Raw genomic sequence first — 22,994 nt, 5'->3', positions numbered from 1 at the left:
ATTTGTTTTACATCCCATGAACTTGCATCATAATTGCACCTATTTAGAACACTTTATTTTTTAATTTTTGAATTATCGTATTATTTCTGATTTTATAATTATTCACTATATATTTTTGATTTTGATTTTATGTATTTGATATATATTGTCATCGTATATTATATGCTTCACTATGTGTGAATATATTTAAATGCACGAGATCATGTTTTATAAATATTTGATTGAAGTGCAATGTGTATCAGTTTGCTGTAATCTCCAAGAGGGTGGAGGATGTTTGTGAATCTCTGTTGAAGAGTCCGGATAAGACTAAACACATCACTGAGGATTGTTGTCACTACTTGAACTGTTACCACTAAAGATTATCTATGGACTATTTTTGTATAGTTTAACATCTATACACATTGGTTTATTTAATGTGTGCATTTGGACACTGTATCATAGTTTTTTTCCCAAGCACTGCAATTTTTAATTTAGTTTTTCCACAAAGGTTTGGGTTTATTCACTTTTTAGTGCTAGCAGTTGTTTTATTTCCACAAAGTGTCAGCTTTTTTCTATTTTTATTGTAAATGAGCAGACAATGCATTTCTGTCATATCTTAAAGCTAAACTCTAACTTTCTTTTCGCTAGAACTAAATGGAATGATCAATCCCAGCATAGATAATTGAAAGAATGGATAGTGGGTGTGGCGCTGCTTTGTGAGATAATGTTTGCAAGTATAATACGTGTAAATGAAAATAACCTCAGTAAGTTCCTATGTGGTAATAAATTCAGCTCAATATGTGCACAGTGTTATACATCATATGAAGTTGGTGTGCAACCACTGGATATTGCTACACACTTATACATATAATATAAAAATGATACTTGGTAACCCTGTGCAAATTATTGCCAGAACGATTGTGAGAAAAAAGCAGTTCAAATCAAAGTGACAGGTGCTCTTTAAAGTGCTTCAGACCATAAATTAAACAATTCATATATATTCAAAATTCATCAGTGTTTAAAGTGCTTTAAACCATAAATCATATGCAAAAATAGACAATTCATATGAAAATAAGAAGAAATGGATATACATACGAACTCAAATTTAACATATAAGTAAGTCCTTCTATGGCTAATAAAGCGACAGGTGCTCTTTAAAGGTGCTCCAAGCCCATGTGTCAGGAAAATAAATGTATATCCTCAGGATTGACACATTAGTAAGTTCATCGGTAATTCATCAAGTGACAGGTGCTCTTTAAAGGTGCTCCAAAAATAAGTGCTTGATTCTGGTGTTTCAACTCATGCCCCCCCTTATTTAGGGAGTAGCCAGCATTCACAGCACACAGTGGCTGAAACAGCAGACCTCAGATCCACAGCCAATATAATGTTCCTCTTTCCTCTAACTTTCTTGTTCCATCATTGCACATGTGGAAATAGTAAAGGTGAGACCCCATAGTGCAATACTGTATAAAATTTTTTTTGTGTACAAATCCGAAATGCACTTACATCAAAACGGTGTTTAAACTGCATAAAAACAAGGAAATCCAGGCCGCGATGTGTTCCACGGACCTTAACCGGAAGTGACGCAATGACGCTGGAGCTACCTCTCACTTCAACTGCGAACCTACATCTGAGCTTGCGTTATTGAGCTATGTAACAAACAACTATATTTTGGCAAGCAGGTGAACACAGCTTACATGTGATAAGCATGTGAAAAGGAGCCTGAAACTGCTAGTTGTGTAACACAAACATTTTTATATACACTATTTTATGATTACCTAACTAAAATATTTTTTTAGGCAACAGGTTTGCAATCCTGCTCTGTTTGCATCGTTTATCTTCATTAAAAACTTGTAAAAAAATATTTTTTAGTTTTGACCATAAATAAACTATATGTGAAAACAATACACATTTAGGATAAATACTGAGATTTGTACAAATAAAGATAGCTTTTATTGGCTCAATACAATAAATGTATAATTTCTCTCTCTCTCAACAGCTATTGAGATATCACCCACATAGGGAGAGAATTATTTGCCCAAGTAATTGTGGCTGACTTACTAAGGAGTTTAGATGTGTTCACGGAGCAAAGAAAATGGACAATTAGCAAAGAGAAGGTGTGTTCTCTTCAAGTACCCAATTATGTTCTGGAGGATTTTTACCTTGCATGTGACTGGATGATCGAAGTAAGCACAGCTTTGAGTGTATATTCTTTACTCATTAGGTTTCATGTCAAAGGGCATTCTAGCCACATTCTGATTTTCCCATTCAAACACATGCAGTTGTGCGTTTTGCAAAAAGAAAAAAAAAAAAGCTGCGTTTGACCTGCTCTGTATGCAACTCCAATAGACCTTAACCGCTGGCCGACCGCCGCATGTACATATACGTCGACAGAATAGCACGGACAGGCAAATGGCCGTACAGGTATGTCCCTTTAAATTTGCTGCCGAGCGGTCGCGCGCCGCTGGTGGCGTGCGCGCGAGCTCCGTGAGTGTGATCGCGGGTCCCGCGGACTCGATGTCAGCGGGATACCCACGATCGTCTCACTGAGAGGAAGGACGTGGAAATGCTGATGTAAACAAGCATTTCCCCCTTCTGCCTAGTGACACTGACACTGATCACCGCTCCCTGTGATCGGGAGTGGTGATCAGTGTCATGTCACACATAGCCCCTCCCCCCACAGTTGGAATCACTCCCTAGGACACACTTAACCCCTGCAGCGCCCCCTCCTGGTTAACCCCTTCACTGCCAGTCACATTTACACAGTAATCAATGCATTTTTAATCGCACTGATCGCTGTATAAATGTGAATGGTTTCAAAATAGCTCCAAAAGTGTCCGATCTGTCTGTCATAATGTTGCAGTCATGATAAAAATTGCAGATCGTCGCCATTACTAATAAAAAAAAATTATTAATAAAAATGCCATAAAACTATCCCCTATGTGGAAGACACTATAACTTATATGTAGAAGAATACGTATCGGCCTAAACTGAGGAAAAAAAATGTTTTTTTTATATATTTTTGGGGGATATTTATTATAGCAAAAAGTAAAAAAAATAATGTATTTTTTCAAAATTGTCGCTTTTTTTTGATTATAGCGCAAAAAATAAAAAAACGCAGAGGTGATCAAATACCACCAAAAGAAAGCTCTATTTGTGGGGAAAAAAGAACGTCAGTTTTGTTTGCCACGTCACACGATTGCCACGTCACACGATCGCGCAATTGTCAGTTAAAGCGACACGGTGCCAAATCTCAAAAAACGCTCTGGTCTTTGGCCAGCCAAATGGTCCGGGGCTTAAGTGGTTAATAGAATATGCTGCATTCAAAGAAACACAGCACAATGGAAAGCATTTCAAAATGTAATCTGCTCATTTAACCACCTGCTGTTTGGGGCAAAATTACCCCCAAACATCATACACTTTCTGAAAGCAGAGGCCCTGGAGAATAAAATGGTGTCTGTTGCAAGTTACCAAATGCAAAGTTTTGAATTTTTGTGCACATTACCACAATATAATACCCAATTTTTTGGTCAAATATAAAATATGATGTTGTATTGAGTAAATGGATATCAAACACGTCAAGACTCAAAATTGTGCATGCCTGTGAACTGACAACAAAATATGGCACCTTAAAATTTTCATGGGTGATGCTTCAAAAGACATTACAGGTTATCAGTGTAGAGTTAATCATGAATTTTTGTCCCAAAATGATTGTTCTCACTCTGATGTTCGTGGCAAAACACATGTGGTGCAATTACTGTTTACATATGCATGTGTGACCTACATGCATGTTTGCATTTCTGTGTATGTGTGGGGGACGGGGTGCTTTAAAGTGATTTTTAAATTTTTTTTTTATAAAATGTATTTTTTTTCACTAAGTGTTCCTCCATCTCCTCTGTGTTTTAGCTATCCTGGCTATTTACTGTGGTCCCATCCTCTCTGGAGGAATAGGAGAGCCCAAGGACTACTACATCCCAAGTCAGAGTAAAAAGAGTAAAAATTATCCAGTGACTATAGTGATGCCTAGATCACTTTCACTAAATAGCCACTTTTAATGAATAGCCAATCACCAGCTGTAAAAAATGACATCAAGCTCATGGTAAAAAGTTGTTGGCTGGCCACAGTGTGTCCGCAGATGGCCACATACCGGGCAGACATGTGTGGGCACAACTGTTGCAGCATTTGCAGCTCTGGCTTTGCAGAGTGCTCTCTTCTCTTGTGCTATGGTTGTCCTTCTGGATTCAGATGTCTGACAGCCTTGGTGGAGCAGCGTGTGCCATGTCGATCGGTCTTGTACCAGGCTTTCCCAGGAGGTGGTGTCGATATCCAGGGATACATATACAGTATATACTTTGATTGTTACCAATTGCAGAACTCTTTTCTTCCAGAAGATGGCAATGTCAGCTATGCCTTGTTGAGTCAGTGACTGGTTTTACACAGAAGCATTCTGGGAGATGTAGTTTAGAGGGGGATACGGGCCACAAACATCACTGGGAAGCAACTACAATATCCATACACATGAGAACAAGAAGGGTGGCATAAAAAGGAAAGCCCAGGAAAGAGCGAGACAGATGGGGAGCAGGCCAACCATAGAAGGAAGGGAGAAAGAGTGCTGTGTTATGCTATGCTGGGTGAGTGGGCCTTGTGCTGAATTCACTGGATGATGCTCTACCTAAGAGCAGGGAGGTTGGACTGGAGAAAGTCTGATTTATTATTGGCTGCCCGAGTGCTGTCGCAAGATGCTTGCTGTGATCCAGGACATCATCATCCAGAGGTTGCCACACCAACTGCTGCTACCATCAGTCGACTACAGTATAAGTGGGGCCCCCCTCTGTTCATCTAACCGATCACCAACAGAAGACTGCTAAGAGGGGAATTGGTAGGAGTGACCCACCAATAAGCTGCATTTACCTGCTAATAGTTTACAGTCACAGCCCCCTCCACCACCACCTGCTGCTGTGGGAGTCAAAGCCATTTTAGACAGAGCCTCACACAGCCCAGGAGTCTGTTTGGATTCCAGAGTGCTGATATAGTGCTGATATAGTGCCCACCATTACATCTAACTATTATCTCGGTGTGCATCTTGGCACCTGACTGCTGCATCTGGACCTGTCCCTTCTCAGCATACATCTGCTTCAAAGGCGTTCCCTCTTTGTTAAGTTTAATATATGTGATACATCGCTGCAATACTTTTTTCATTAACAATTTTCATCACTCTGTGCGCCAACATACTTAAAGGGTCCCAGCGTAGCCAGCAGAAGATCCATCACAAAGACTTGCCCAAATTACGCTATCCTGGGGGGCAGAATTTTGTGTAACTCTAAGTCTGTATCATGAAGAACTAAACCTAGCCCCTTTGTTTGAGAGCTCCCAAGTGACTTAGTTTGTCTATGTTGCTACCCCTTTTCTTTGGTCACTTGGGGTGTATCATCTCATATGGAGAGCTACTGTTTATGCTCTGGGGTCACAGTATAAGATGGAATCTGAATTCCCATGCGCATCACTGCAAGGGTAATAATGCAGTTACCATTGTGTGTATAAAAAAACAATATGGCGTTCCGTGCCAGGAGATGAAAATTAGCTGCAGCCTACCCCAGCTGTACCCACAGGTGTGGGATCAGTGAAGGAATATGAGAAATTTATATATGGGTAAATTTGGCACTGCTAAGTGTTATCAATGTGACAGAGTATGTTAATAAAAATCCTTGGAGGATTAAATAAAAAATAGAATGAAAAAAGAAAAAGAAAAATGAAAAAAGTGTATTGTCACTTTAAGACATCATCATATAAGGTGCAAAGTGTTAAATGTGCAAACACACTTAATAAAGTGTTCAAAAAACTTATCAATGAGTATGTGTCCAAGAAGTGTCCATTTCTTAAAGTGGAGTTCCACCCATTTTTACAACTCCTCAGCATCCCTCACTAAACTGTGCACTGTAAACGAATTGGATATTTTTAAATTTTTTTTCTCAGCACTTACTGTATATCTGCTGTATTCATTTTTCACTTCCTCCTCCCTGGCCATGGCCCATCGCATCATTTCCTGTTTGCAATGCCTTCTGGGAAGGGGCGGCAACTTCCTCTGACACTGCCGTTGCTATGGAAACCTGACCTGAAACCTATTACACTGCTTGTGCTGCACTGAGCATGTGCAAGATCTGCAAGGATGAGATCCAGGAAGAAATACAGTCTGGCTTCAGATTCCCAGACTTAAGATGGCCACGGCCTGCTGTAAGTTTATACAATAACAAATTACTGCTATAAACTAACAAAACAGACCTTAGTTTACAGACTAACTTTACTAGAATACATTAAGCTTGTGTATTATAGGGATATTTTTATTTAAAAAGTATAATTTCGGCCGGAACACCACTTTAAGTGATTCCAAAGTGTATAGATCAGCAAAAGATCATCAACATAACAAAACATTTCATATAGAATCCATTTAATTTTAAAGTTCATAAAATATAGTGATAACGTGAAAAAATAATTTTAATCTACAAATTTGGGGACTCTTCGCATGTGCTCCCACCTCAGGTCCGCACTCACCAAAGGGATGTACCCCTGCAGGGGTAAAAGTCCTCACAATGGAGTCAGCTCTTTGTCCTGCATTCCCTCTTTGACAGCCACGATCTTTCAATGCACTCACATATAGATGGATAAGATAAAAGGGGATCCCATTGTGTAAATCTGTAAATACATTTTTATTGCATAAAAGTTTAGTAAAAAGCACTGACAACAGTGCCAAAAGGTAGTACACGATATACAACAAAATTGTCTAGGACGCCTTGCGTTCCACAGACCAGAAACTCCAAAACTGGAAGTGGTGCAGTAATGCTGTAAGCTTTTCCCTATGCGTTTCGTCATGCAGACGTCATCAGGAGGGTCCTGGTGAAGTCTGCATGGCAAAACGCGTAGGGAGAAGCTTATAACCAATACCTCTGAGCTGCCTGACAGTGCTCTAGAATGCTTCTCATACACCACATCAGTAGGAAGCAACCCAGCACACTGTGAGACAACTTTCAACATGGGTTTACTCACTTTCTCGTTACAGTTACCAACACTGTTATTTCCTGTCAGAGTGCCTCCAGGTACCTCAAACTGCACCTCTTTGCGAGTGATGGACAGAATTCCCACAACTGCCGTGTCTGTTCCGGGCCCTTCCTTCACATGAGGTCTAGTGGGTGAGAGAGTACAAGCTCTATGTACCAACTACTGCTCAGCCGCACCTCGAACCGCACCAGCAGGAATGCACCTCATCACATCACCCCATGGAGAGACTTCAACCGTGTCTATAATTTCTGATTCCTCTAGCAGTTCCCCTGAGCACCTTCTGCACACAACTACCGCTTGAAACACTCTAGCAGAAAACTGTGAGACCACTTTCCACAAAAGTAACCAACATTGCAGTAACCAATACCAATTTTTATCAACATTGCTTAACATCGCCTGTACCACCTGCATACACTGATTGGTACTATGCAATACCAGGCCGCCCATCTTCGGTGGATTAACGCAGGTGTACAGTGAAAGAGATTTCACCAATTCCAACATTTCTAACAACACCTCAGTTATTTATAAACATCCCTCCTCTAAACATAGAACTTTATTGACTCTTCCCTTACTAGAGGCCGAGGTACTTAAGAAGGCCTCCACCTCAGAGGTAACTGACACAACTTGCGGCTCCCCATGAGCACTGCAAAACGCATACTCTCATCCTCTCATTTTCAGCAACACTGAGCCTTTCCAAGTCCTTACACTGTCATTTTGACTCTCAACATTACTCATCTGTTTTACTGTGGACAAAAACTCTGCTATATACGCGCCCTTATCTGATCCTTCCGACTGGAGGGGGTTAACTTCTGCAAAAGCCAATGAACCTGTGACTACTGGCTTTGCAGCCTCTCCATTGGACACAGCAGCAATAGTGTCCACCTCACTATTACCCAACCTAGCCTGGTGGGGCATAGTTACTTTATTAAATATTGCAAGTACTTCCCTGTGCCACCCCTCCCAGTCTATCCTGTCTATGCTCCAGTCACCAGCACTCCGTAGCACTGCTCCATCTGCCCAAGGAGACACAGGTGGACAGAGTGGTTTAGCAGCAGACATCCTGCACCAGTCACTATCAACCACATCAGATTGTGATAATTCATGCCATCATTTGAGCTGTTTTCTCATTGTGTTCCACCTAAGCAATATCAGAGCTGTCCTGGACCACCGCTGGCTCCAACACAGGCAGTCCTCATGAGATTTCCAGGGACAACTCTGTGGCACTTCCTGAAGTTACCATGGGAGACATCAAACCATCAACATTGTCAGTAATACACTTTTCCACATCATCATTATCCACATTCCTGTCTTGTATAGGCTGCGTTAGCACATTAGCAGTTTGAGATTGTAGGATACTTAGTACATCACTTTTCACCTTATGTGAAACACACTTGTCAGTCGGGGTGGCGACACAGTTGTCCTGGGAAACCCTGAGCCCAAACACCATGAGCTCCTGGGCAGTCTCCAGGGACACCTCTGCTGCACCTGGCATGGTTGCTAGGGGCAATGGTACACATTTATCATTGTCACCCCTGACATAGCTGGATGCAATACCACATTTTTTTACCATCATTTTCTCATTAGTGAGCAACACATTATATTCATTTTTACCACTTGTCTTCCTGCTACACAGTACACTGCTTGAAGACAAGTCCTTATCAGTTCTCAGGCTTGCTGTGGGTTCAGCATTAACCTGTGCTTCCCCCTACAAAGGAGCAAGTCTTTCTTGGTAGCGTGTCCTCTCAACGGACTTGCCACTACTTCACCGGCATTAAACACAAACTCAGTCTCTCTCACACATGAACTCAGAACAGCCTTACCATTAGAGTTGGCAGGTGGTGAACACTTCAATTGAGGGCGTAGGCCCTTCCTGGCTGTGCTCTTACTGGCTTATGCCCCCATATGGACACAGGGCAACCTTGCAGCCTTCTTGGACATTCCAACATCCCCTGCAGGAAAAACAGCTTCTCTGTTGCCAGCAGCAACAGCCACCACCTTGGAACAGGAACCTGGGATTGCAGGTACGGGTTTTCCTCAAAATCATTACACTCAGCTGTATTCCAGAATCTGGGGCATGTAAAAATACCATGCCCTACTTGACCACATTCCAGGCATGGAACAACTTCACTACCATCTCCAAGGGAAAGGAGAGCCACTACTCTGCTGTAGTTCTTCCTTTCTGCAAACAGAACACTTTCTTCGGTTGCTATGGGAGATGGCACTCTCCCAACATGCAGAATCTCACTCGCATCTCTATGAAGATGGTGGGCCACCTCTTCCCTGCAGCTCCTCCTTCCCATTGGCACATATTCTCCTGTTGCTAATGGAAAGCTACAGCAACACTTTGTCCCAGCTACACTTTGCTGGCTCTCCAAAACATGTAGCCTTCTCTCTCCATGAAGCGGTGTTGCTTTAAACTTGGCACAATACTCTGTAGGCAATATCTTTGTCTTGTGGTCCATAGACCTTACATCACAGACGTTGCTATGGGCAACCACAATTCTGGTAAGCCTGTTGCTCACTCCTGGCACTCAGAGCAGGCTTCCCAAACATTGATGCAGACCTTTGTTTTGCTAAGTGACTTTGCACTGGAGCCTGGGACAAAAGACACTTGGAGACTGCATGCTCCCACTCACTGCACCACAAACATCGCTCTTCCCTGAGTGTCTTGTCCAGGCTTCCCACACTGAATCCTCTTGCAAGCTTAGGACTCTGCACATTAATAACTATTAATAACTGATCTCCTTGTACCAGTATTGCTTTCCTTTTCCCTTTGCTCCAGTGTGGCCAAATGCATCTTGCACCAGTCTGGGGGCTTGTTCTGTCGGTAACAACCCCTCCAGCTACAGGGTTCTGTCTCTCAGCTCGGCAAACATTGCTTACTTTTTGTGTTTTAACCGCCCCATCTCTGCAGTCAGTCACAAAACACTATTTTTTTTGGTAAAATCTTTATTTAGCAACATTTTAGTAGAAAACTACATACGTTATAAATACAGAAAACAAAACACATAGAGAATGAGCCTCGACATAGGCCATTGTAAGTAACTGTCCTAAACTCAGGGCATCAGCGCAACCAGTAATCAATAATCAACTCCCGGAATCAGGATGGTCCAGGGACAGTGGCCCAGTCAGAAACCAGCCACCACCCTTGGAGGTATTGAATGATCAGGAGGGCAAGGAGGGGAAACCCCCCGGGAGGCGGACCGAGCAGAGGGGGGACAAATGCCTACATCAACCTCACCCGATCCGCCAGTCCCGGAGAGGGCACGACCCTTGACCCCTCCATTCAACAGGGGGCGGATTCAAAACCAACCCCGGTATGACGGGGCTTCCGATCCCCCACCAACCACTGTTATCCTAAGTCCGGGTAGTGCTGCAAATGGCATATATGATTACAGCCTGATATCGAGGAGGCCAAAGTAGTTATGAAACCAAACAGAGTGAAAAAGAGGAAGAGAGGTAGAGGTAGAAGATTAGAGGAATAAAAGAGGAGGGAATAGGAGAGTGGGAAAGAGGAGGGAGAGAATTGGAGCAAACCTTGCAGTCTGAAGAGGTCTTGTAGCTCTGCACCGAGCGAGTTCCGCCAAGTACATGTCTTCTTTGTATTAGGCCGGGGTGAAGAATGTCTTTCATTGGGCAGTATTACTATTATCTAAATGAGATCTCAGGGATGGTTCTGCTAACTCCAGTAGAGCCAGGTCTAAGCTAGAGGATATGTGATCTGAGTCAAAGTCAGACATATAGTCCCTCCACGGTCCCCATATAGCTTCAAAGCGTTCCACCTTTCCCCTGCAGGTCGCTATCCAGTGCTCGGCCTCCCTAATATCGTTTACTTTTTTGATCCAATCATCCCTGGAGGGGACCCTGGATTGTTTCCAGTAAATTGGGAGAAGACGTCTAGCTGCATTTAAAAGGTGAGGTAGGGTACTTTTCTTGTATCTACTAATAGGTATCCTGGGGACATGTAGGAGAAAGTAGTCCGGAGACAGAGGGATATCAATATCTAGAATTTCTCTTATTAGAGATTGGATATCCGTCCAATATGGCCTGATCAGAGGACACTCCCACCAAATGTGAAGGAGCATACCTCTATGTCCACATTCCCTCCAGCATTTATCCGACACCGAGGGGTAGGTACGAGCTAGATCAGCCGGTACTCTGTACCAGCGTGATAAGAGCTTGTAATTTGTTTCTTGGGTTCTAGATTCCATAGAGCTTGAATGAGTGAGCTGATAAAGGTGTGTTAATTGGGATGTGGAGAAGTCAAGTTGCAAATCCCTCTCCCATACATGAAAGTATGTTGGTCTAAGGTTATCAGTAATAGTACTTAATAAGCGATACATTTCAGAGATCATGTGTGGGATCGGATCCTCTTCTACAAAAAATTGTTTGAAGGGAATGAGAGTGGAGATGTCTCTTATAGAGTGCCCATGTACTGCGAAGAAGTGATGGAGCTGTCTATATCTCCAGAAATTCATTTTGGAGCCCTCATGTCTAGTTTGAGGGATTCAAAACTCATCAACTTACCATTGCTCATTAGTTTTCTGCAACTGGCGTTGCCATCATCCACCCAAGGGCCGAAAAAAGCCATCTGCTCACCCGGTGGGAACCACAGGAACCCCCCCAGCGGAGCTAGCGGGGACATGGGAGGAGATAAACCCAAAACTGAATTCATCCTGTCCCAAATGGAAAGAGTGTGCTTTATCAGAGGGGAGGTATCATCTGACAGCCCTCTATATTCACGGGGCAGCCATGGTGCGTAGGCTAAGTTCCTTCCAGCCAGCCATTTTTCGAGTGAGACCCATAGTTTGGACTGGGTGTGGAAATGCCAGTTGAGGATCCTCTGGAGAGTGATGGCCCTATAGTATTTTAAAATATCTGGTATTCCAAGACCCCCTGTCATTTTTGAGTGTTTCAGTATCTTCATGGCTATTATGGGTTTCTGTGCATTCCACACGAATCCTGTTAATATGCTGTTAATCTGGGAGAAGAAGTTTCTGGGCAGGGGAATTGGTAGCATTTGTAGATAAAAAAGTATGCGTGGCAGGATATTCATTTTTATTATGTTAATGCGGCCTATCCAAGTAAAAGAGGTCTTGGTCCAGAGGGAGAGATCTTTTTTAATCGTGGTAAGTAAGGGGGGGAAGTTTGCAGCATAGAGGGTATCAAAATTATCTGTTAATTGAATACCTAAGTATCGAAAGGAGGACTTGGCCCAAGTGAAAGGAAAGGTGGCTTGTAGGCTACTTGTCAGGGATGGGTTCAAGAGGACAGGTAAAATTTCCGATTTAGAAAAGTTAATTTTGAAATTTGGAAGCGACCCGAATATTTTCAGTTCCTTCATCAGGACTGGCAGTGAGATCAGGGGTTCAGAGAGATGGAACAGCATGTCGTCTGCATATGTCGACAATTTATGTTCAGTGTTTCCAACCCGTAAGCCCCTTATGTCCGCATTTGCTCTTACAGTACATAGCAACGGCTCAAGAACCAGAGCGAAGAGGAGGGGGGAGAGGGGACACCCCTGTCTCGTGCCATTCCGAATCGGGAACTGAGAAGAAAGCACTCCATTCACTTTAACCTGTGCACAGGGAGTGGAGTAAAGAGCAAGAATAGAGGTCAGCATACGCATTTTCAGCCCTAGGGCCTCCAACACTGCTTTGAGGTACGACCAATCGACCCGGTCGAAAGCCTTTTCGCCATCAATGGAGAGGATTATGTAAGGTTTAGGGTTAGGACCAGCGCGGGCCCAGTGAATGAGTTGAATGGCTCTAATGGAGTTGTCCCTCGCCTCCCTCCCCGGAATAAATCCCGTTTGGTCCGGGTGAATTATATGGGGCATAAGACTACCAAGTCTATTCGCCAAGACCTTAGCCATGATCTTGACGCCAACGTAGAGGAGGGATATGGGATGGTAGCTTTGGGGGGTCATCGGGTCTTTACCCTCTTTAGGCAACACCGTAATGTGTGCCAAAAGTGCCCCATTGTGCATGGGGGTCCCTTCTGCAATCGAGTTAAAATAATTGCACATGTGGGGTAGAAAGGTTTTATAATATATCCCGGAATATCCATCCGGTCCAGGGCTCTTCCCGTTGGACAAGGATTTCACTATTGATTCAATCTCCCCAGAGGAAATCGGAAGTTCAAGATCGGTACATTGATCTACACTCAAAGATGGGACACCAGCCAAGGCTAAATAATCTTGGATGACAGTAGACCTGGGTGTTTGGGCATCTAAAGGATAGTCAGGATTCAAGTTATAAAGGTGTGTGTAATAGTCTTGAAACCCTGAGGCAATTTTGGAGGACTGAACCAAAATGTCACCAGATGGAGAGCAGAGTTTTTGTACATAAGTCTGAGCATGCTTCTTTCATATGGCCCTTGCAAGCATACGGCCGCACTTATTGCCATGTTCATAATATTTGTGTGACAAGTGTCTGGCTTGCCTGCGAGTCCACCGATCTAGCAAACGCAGAAACAAGTCCCTCAAGTCAGTCTCCGTAGTGCCTCAGGGCCCCCATTTTGTTTATGGTTAAATTCTGCAGATTGCAGAGCTGCCAGCACCCTGTCAAAATCTACCTGAAGCATCTTTTTTAGTTTAGCACCCAGGGATATTAACTCTCCTCTGACTACCACCTTATGGCCCTCCCACACTATGCCCACGCTAAGGTCTTCCTATTATTTTCTTTAAAATAATTTGTGATGGTCTCCGACACTTTGGCAACTGCCGCTGTATCGTCTAACAGGTTGTCATTCAGTCTCCACGTCCAGGCTCTACGGGAGCTGGAAGGAAGCATGAGGGTCACCCCAACTGGCACGTGATCAGATAATGTAATATTCCCAATGTACGCGGATTGCAGGAGCTCCAGTGTGGGGCGGTCCACATATATATGATCTATGCGACTATATACATCGTGGACGGCTGAGTGATAGCTGAAATCTTTCTCCGCAGGGTGGAGGACCCTCCAGCTATCGAGTAACATGTGAGACTAAAAGGACTTTCGGAAATGCTTAAGAAAGGCGTGAGAGTATGAATGGCTAGTGCTAGAGGTGTCCATTAAAGGGTCTGGGCTAACATTAAAATCCCACCCCCAAGGATGACAAATCCTTCCTTAAATTCTATTAACAGTTCGAGGGTATTATCAATGAAAGTAAGTTGATTAGTATTAGGTGCATCACAAAACACTATTTAACACAGTTCCTTTTAACACAGGAAAATTTGGCGTATTGTCTCTTTAAGACTTGTAAGCAGCACACTTTCACATGCAGACTCCACTGCGTTCAAACTAGCTGCTTCTCACAGCATTGCTGCAAAGCACACAGTTTCTTGCTACTCACGGTTTTTGGTATGCGAGGATCTGGAACTCTTACAACTCTGCCCAAAGCAATACCTCCACCATATGTAAGATTGGGATGATCAGACTCAAGTGGTATGTGCGTTTTCAATGAGTGTGCCAGTCCAAAACTTTATTTTTAAGGGCCTGGTAGCCAACTTTTATTTAAAAGATCAGAAAAGTTCACAGAAGACATCAGTAGCCCACGCAGAGAGTTCCACTATTACTGTATCTTGCACAATCAAAATACTTCAGCCTCCTGGCTTACTCTCTTGCCACATGGCTGCTTTAGGCCTCCAGCCTAGGCCTTAGGTCTGCTCCTCAGACCAAAAGAGTTTCTTAGAGTCAAGCTCTCTCCTAGCTTACTCCATCTGTCTCCTGCAGACATGCATGCTCTGGCTGCCCCATTCAGCCTCTGACTCCTGCAGAGGAATGGGAGTCCACCTGACTCCCATGCACAGCCTTCCTGTCTGTTGGGTGGGGCCCTTAGCCATAATCAGGTAACAACTAAATAGCCCAGCACACAGCTGTGCAATCAGTGTGCCTATCTCTCCAAAATCTGGTGTAAACCAGCATTCTTCCAGGTAGCACAGGGTCCCACTGCCACAATATATACAGTATCTTACAAAAGTGAGTACACCCCTCAAATTTTTGTAAATATGTTATTATATATTTTCATGTGACAACACTGAAATAATGACACGTTGCTACAATTTAAAGTAGTGAGTGTAAAGCTTGTATAACAGTGTAAATTTGCAGTCCCCTCAAAGTAACTCAACACTACATTAATGTCTAAACTGCTGGCAACAAAAGTGAGTACACCCCTAAGTGAAAAATTCCAAATTGGGCCCAAAGTGTCAATATTTTGTGGGCCACCATTCCTTTACAGCACTGCCTTAACCCTCTTGGGCATGGAGTTCACCAGAGCTTCACAGGTTCCCACTGGAGTCCTCTCCCACTCCTCCATGACAACATCACGGAACTGGTGGAGGTTAGAGACCTTGCACTCCTCCACCTTCCATTTGAGGATGCTCCACAGATGCTCAATAGGTTTTAGGTCTGGAGACATGCTTGGCCAGTCCATCACCTTTACCCTCAGCTTCTTTAGCAAGGCAGTGGTTGTCTTAGAGGTGTGTTTGGAGTCGTTATCATATTGGAATATTGCCCTGTGGCCCAGTCTCCGAAGGGAGGGGATAATGCTCTGCCACAGTAAGTCACAGTACATGTTGACATTCATGATTCCCTCAATGAACTGTAGCTCCCCAGTGCCGGCAGCACTCATGCAGCCCCAGACCATGACACGCCCACCACCATGCTTGACTGTAGGCAAGACAGACTTGTCTTTGAACTCCTCACCTGATTGCTGCTGGTTGCTGCTGATGGTGTCAAGCTGCACGCTTGACACCATCTGTGCCAAAAAAGTTTATCTTAGTCTCATCAGACCACAGGACATGGTTCCATTAACCCATGCCCTTAGTCTGCTTGCCTTCAGCAAACTGTTTGTGGGCTTTCTTGAGTTATTTTCAGGGGACAGCAAATTTACACTGTTATACAAGCTGTACACTCACTACTTTACATTGTAGCAAAGTGTCATTTCTTTAGTGTTGTCACATTTAAAGAAATAATAAAATATTTTAAAATATTTACAAAAATGTGAGGGTGTACTCGTATATATATATATATATATATATATATATATATATATATATATATATATATATGGCAGTCAGCAAGTAAATTATATTTTATGGACCTCCAACTAATGTCGCGCCCATAGACTTTGTATGATGGATGGGTAAACACTTAAAAGAGTATATTAATTACTGGTGTTTGGGTAATCTATAACCTGATGTGTATAACAAAACTCACTTGTTTAAAAGAAACAAAAAATGCTTTATTAGCATAGAATTAATATTATAAATATTAGCACCCATTGGCATGATTAATCATTCCAAACTGTTCTCTTTTATATGGTCATCTAAAAACTAAATGTAAAGAATAATTATTACAATAAAGGTGACAGTCCAACATGTTTTAGTTTTACCTACAAACTGCTTAAAATAAAAGGTGAATAACTGTAACATTTTCAGACAATAGATCACAATCAACATCATGAAAATCCCAAAGGATTTGTTGGCTTTCAAGTTCTCCAGCATGGATAAGCTCTTCTGAGCCCCCAGTCATACACATTTCCCAGGTTCGACTGTTACAAGCACACATACATTGAAAACCAAAAGGTCTCAAAATATCAATTCCCTGCTTGTTTCCCAGTTTACGCTTTGAGCATAAACCTCTGAAGCTGAAATGTATTTATCAGAATCGTGGCTGGCTCTTTAATGAGAACAGGGGAGATCAGAAAAGACTCAGATCTCTCTCCCTAAGTATGTGGATAAGAATAGAACTGAGCATTTTATTTGTAATTGAGATTCACAGATACACATTGCTATTTCCATTTCTGACTCTCAGCTTCTGGAATGGCTGTGTTTTTAGCAGAACTAAATAAAACGAAATTTATATAGATGTGCATGAGGACATTAGTCTAGGGTATGTGTGAATATGATATCTTAATGCTCCTACATTCCTCATGGGTTTACTTACCCAAAACTAACATGTACACCCATGTCTATCTTACAGTCTTTTTTTCTGAAGACCAACAAAGCATAATACACTTTCAACCTATATTGCAGAATAAGTACTGAATTTGCTTTTTGAGTGGATTGATCCAACTCATCAACCAATCAGAAATAATCTTTCGCTAACCTAAATATAGTAAACTGAAATTTGGTGTTGGAGAGACAGGAGGAACATCACTTTGCTTGTAATAACTCCTGTGCATTGCCATTTTACATAATATTGTTAGATGGATCATAAATTAGATAATGCAGTCTACCCTTATATGTTTGCATGAGTGCAACAGTGTACAGTAAATCAAAGGAAGAAGAATAAGAACAACATTAAAACATTTAGGACTTCATTAACTAAAATGGAAACCACTGAATACAAACTATGTGATTATATGTAACACATTACTGAAATTCACTGATGCTTGATGCTGGTTGTAAACCTCAGACATGAAATATTAACCAAACATATCCTTGTATAGTGTGTACTTGTTTTAATTGAGAGCTATAATTGTCATTTCTGTCTGCTGTTTTGTTCCTTTGCTATCAGCATAAATCACTTCTGATAGGTTTTCCTGACACCAAGAGAAAAAAAGGTCCAAGGGAGGGAATGGCGGCCTCAACTCTGTTCCTGTGTGCTGTATGAAGGGGAGTGTGTCCCTTTCCTCCAATCAGCTGTCAGAGCTCTCTTCACAGAGCTCTGCAGAGTGTGACTTCAGCTCTCTGCCCCCTGTTTTCTGACAGCTCAGACAAGCTTTAGAGATTCTACACTTTGAATGGATGTAGAGAAGACTGCAGATAAACATGTAACTTATTTAGGAGGATTAGTTTCATCTCTGTGTATCATCTAAGGCCAGTCACTTCATTTGGTATATGTAAGGGTTTACAATCACGTTCGTTTTCAACAGGAGGTGAGAGGAAATCTTGCAGTGAAAATGTTCTGGGCTAGGAATTAATTCCAGATTGATCATGAGTTGGACCAAAACCCAACCTGTCCAGAGTTCAGTGAATAGGCAAAAAAATTAGCCACATATGTCCAGTTTGTTTACCCCAAGCCCTGTCTGCAAACTAACATCAGCTGGAATTCTGTCATTTTGCTGCTGTATGCCCAAAAGCTGTCTAGGGATGCTGGGTGATATCACTAACCAAATATTGATCAATGATATTATCCAGGTTTCCCCAGTCCAATCTGTTTACAAGCACCAGATAGCCAGGGACTGTCTTTTTTCCGCAATGTCAATGGTGTTTCTATTTATTTATTTGTGACTGAATAACAAGGGGTACTATATATCCTGTACTTATTCACCTATAAGGGAGCTGGACATCTGGTGGCCACATTCCAGATTCCAAGTAGTTCCCTTCGCAGACCCCCCACATCCCCCACATCAACATAAGGGACAAAGGGCTTTTCAAGGGAGGAGTCTCATTTGTGAAGGAAAAAAAGGTTACCCCTGAAAAAGCCACTGTTTTTCAAGTCTCCTTTTCCCAGTTCTCACCACTCTCCAAGCAGCACCACTGTTGGGTTCCAAGGGTAGAGAGTCTTGAAAACGCCAACTCGGGGTTCTTCAGGGCATGGAAACTAAGCCCCTGCTTCCTCACCAGGGCCCCTGATGGTAAGGATGGGTTTGCAGCAAGCTGGAACCAGGTTGCAGCACCCAGGTAGGCCCAGCTGAAGATGCAGAGACCACTCATGTGTAAGTACAAACAACAGGTGCCAAAAGGAAAGTCAGACACTGTAATACTAGGCAAATGGGAGTACGGAGAACTAGGAAATTGCCTAGGCAACTTGGCCTGCACTGTCTTTCTATAGGGAAACAAACTGTGAGGCGGGACAGGAAGTGATAAAAGAGAAAGGATTATAAACCCACAGTATAGCAGGTGACGTCCATAGGTGAACACCAAAGCCAAACAACACAAGCAATTTATCTGTTCTTATTCTCTCTTATGGCTCACTGATATCCCCATGGAATATCCTGTTGGTGTGTGATCTAACTTGCTGATCTATTAAAATAATTATTTAACGTCTCAGGTGAGAGAGCCTTCCAGGCGATCTATAGGCATGTGCACGTTATATGATTTGTACATCACAGTATAGTAACAATGTATTTGTAAACAATATTTCTATACATTTGGATTTAACACAACTGCTTCTCTGAATAATGTATTACTTCCCAATTTCAATAATTATGTATGCAGTGTTTCTAAAGACTCCTGAAGAAGACACAGTCTGGCAAAACATGTTGAGCTGAAGCTGCTGCATCCTTACTATAGCTGCATGGATGTTCTATGATGGTTTTATATGAATTTGTTATATTTTGAATGCATTGTAATAAAATGTGGATATTTTTATATTAATTCATGTTGGCAGTGGCACCTTTAAAATCCTATCTTTTCCCTCTAAATATGTTTTGAATTTCCCTGAAGGGATGTGGTGCCTATGAGTTTCAGACACCAGATAATTCTTTATCATCAAATAACACATGTGTATAGAATCACAGGTCTTCAGCAAGGAGGTAAGAATTCAGAAGCAGGAAACTGCAGGCTAAAGCGTGACAGCCACACTCTCCTACACACCAAGGCTGAAAGATGGATATTTACATATAACAATATAAACACTAATACAGTAAGCAGAAAAAAATGGAAAACAACAATAATCACTGAAACAAGTATGTGAAACAGTGGCAAGTTAAAATATATAATTAGTAATAAACAGGTGAACCAGAGAATGATTCCTAATCCCTACCTCGGGGAAGATGGCAATTCCATGACAATGGTCCAGCAATCTTTTTCAGACCCTTCCCTACTGGGCAGTACAGTGGAGCTCAAATCCAGCATTGGAGCACTTAGAATTAAGTCCTGCTATTGGTTTGCATTTGCCAGAGCAAGCTGTCTTAGTAGCTCCTCCATGCTGGCCTTACTTCACCTGCCCTGCCAAACCTCCACCATATGTTAGGAATTAGCTCAGTAGCGGGGTGTGTAAGACCCCCTGGATGGGTCACAGTACAGTGAAGTAGTCACGGACAGACAGCAGGATCTTTGTGAAAGCAAAAACTGTGGTTTATTTACACATCTGTGGTTACAAAGTGCAGGTATCAAAACAGGTAAAGTAAAACAAAACAGAAAATAGACCCTTGCCACTTTGGGCGTCTAACTACAAAAACACAGGAACCTGACTACTTGTTCTGCCACAGCTTACCGCTACCCAGACACAATTGACCATCAAACAAGCCGATAAGGGAGGGAACATTGTCATAATGAACAATTCACAATATAAAGACATGTGCCTCAAAATTTTGAACAACCAGACCTGGTATAAACAAATTCCAAGATCACTGATAGATAAATTTAACAAGGATTTTTACCGTATATACTCGAGTATAGGTCGTTCCGAATATAAGCCGAGGCTCCTAATTTACCACAAAAAACTGGAAAAAACTTACTGACCTGAGTATAAGCCGAGGGTGAGAAATGCAGCAGCTACTGTAAGTGGAAAAGAGGGTCAACAATGCTCATCTGTGCCTCAGGACATGCCTCCCTGTGTCCTGTGTATGTGTCCCTGTGTTCTGCGCAGCCTACCTGTGTCCTGTGCATGTGTCCTGTGCAGCCTACCTGTGTCCTGTGCATGCCTCCGTGTGCCGATCTGCAGCCTTCATGTGGCGATCTGCATCCACCGATCAGCTTGTCATAATAACATTCGGCAGCCATTCCACTGTTCAAAGGCCGTGCCTCCTCCTCGTCTGTGATAGGCAGAACACTCCATTCCCAGCAGTCAGCGGTCAGCCTATCATGGACATTCCCTCATCCTCATACCACGGACGAGGATGAGAGAATGTCCGTGATAGACTGTACACTGACTGCTGGGAAATTTAGTTTTCTTCCTATCACAGACGAGGATGAGGCGCGGCTTTTGAACAGTGGAATGGCCGCCGTCTGTCTGCATGATACACTGATCATGTAGGCAGACGGTGATGACTAGAGTATAGGTCGAGGGGGGCACTTTCAGCCTTAATAAAAGGGCTGAAAATCTTGACTTATACTCGAATATATACGGTACTGGTAGATAATGCTTATGCAAAAAAGGCTATTAGCATGCAAATTTGGGACACCCTACCCTAAAATACTGACTTTTTATAGTCTTCCCAAAGTGCACAAAAACAATGTGACACACCCAGGACGCCCTATTGTATTAGGATGTGGATCTCTTACAGTGAATCTGAGAAAATTAATTTATGAGCAAATTCGACCTTATGTTAATAACCTACCATCATTTATCAAAGACAGATACATCTTCTTCAACAGTTGGAGGAGATGGTGGTGCCCCCTGATGCCCTGCTGGTGGCAGTTGATGTTGAGGCTTTATATAGCTCCATCCCCCACCATCAGGGCATCAGGGTAGTGAGTCACGTTCTCTCCCAATCAAAGAGAGATAGTCGTCCATTTGACCAATTTCTCCTTTCGTCTTTAAAACATATACTCACACGGAATGTGTTCTCTTTTGATGGTTCCCACTACCTCAAGGTACAGGGCGTAGCGATGAGGACTTGTTGTGCCCCATCCTACGCCAGTCTGTACCTGGGGGAGTGGGAACTGTCCTTCTTATCTGAGGAGGCTCTTTTACCCTTGACCAAGTTTATTTTAAGCTGGAATCATTACATAGACGATATCTTGATCGTCTGGGTTGGCCCACATGATCTCTTGATTTCCTGTTTGAATGCTTTGAACAACAACTCGTACAACCTGAAATTTACCATGAAATATAGCGATTTGTCCATCAATTTCCTTGATGTCACAATATCAAAGGAAAAGGATGGCAAACTAACTAGTGCACTATACCGGAAAGACACTGCCTAAAATAATATTTTACACGCCGAGAGTGCCCACCCCATGCCCCTCATCAAATCGATTCAGTTCAGCCAATACTTACGATTACGTCGGAATTGTACACATGACCAAGTATTCCAAAAAGAAGCAAACAACCTGAGAGATCGTCTGTTTCTGAGGGGCTATTCCTGCACTTGCTTAAAGAAGGCCTTCAAAAGGGCCATCCAGGGATCAAGACAGGATTTGTTGTCTGGAAAGACAACTGGGAATAAACTGACTGAACAGAAATCTAACACCTTACGAATTATTACGAGATACACTAAACAAAATTGTCAAGTCACTAAGATTATTTCCAAGTATTGGCATCTTCTAACTATAGATCCTTCATTAAATTCTTTTGTACCCCTCAAACCATCCATTTCATACCGTAGAACTAAATTCTTGAAAGACACCTTAATTCAGAGTGAATTCACAAGGGAATTCCAGACTGACTCTTGCAAACATCCTGGAACTTTACTCTGGGGCGGCTGCAATTTATGTCAGTACATGTACACTGGTGATAATGTGATTCTACCCAATGGTAGAGTTTTTAAACCAGCCCACTATGCAAACTGTAAAACGGTAGGTGTTGTCTACATGCTGGTGTGCCAATGCGGCAAATTTTATGTAGGCAAAACAAAACAACCGTTCCACAAAAGAGCGCTTAGACACATTGCTAGTATGAAAAAATCCTGTCCTGAACTTCGCCTAGGATGCCATGTAAGGGATGTCCATGCCAGTAAGGTTCCTAAAATTAAATTCCTCATATTGGATAGAGTACACCCTAATAGTCGGGGAGGAGATTGGAATAGGATCTTGTTACATCGATAAACGAGATGAATAGCGACTTTAAATGCTACTTCAGCTCCTGGTCTAAATGATGTAATAAACTATCGCCCTTTCCTGGAAGGTTTTGCCTCAGGAGGTTGGGAAGAATGAGAATCATAGACATTATCTACACTGTCTTGTCTCTAATTCCCCTACTTTAAGGTCTACACTATATTGGTTAGAAGTTATATTTGGGATGTCTTTATAATTTTCCCTTTTTTGTTTTTCTGGATATATATTGAGCCCCCCCTTTTTTATCAATTGAGAATTCGCCAGTTTGCTCCTCTGTCCCCCCTTTCCCTTTGTGCCCTGTCCCCTAGCA

The sequence above is a fragment of the Aquarana catesbeiana genome, linkage group LG05, assembly GCF_042186555.1.
Source record: "Aquarana catesbeiana isolate 2022-GZ linkage group LG05, ASM4218655v1, whole genome shotgun sequence".
Lineage (NCBI taxonomy): Eukaryota > Metazoa > Chordata > Amphibia > Anura > Ranidae > Aquarana > Aquarana catesbeiana.
Note: the sequence above shows the minus strand (reverse complement) of the source record.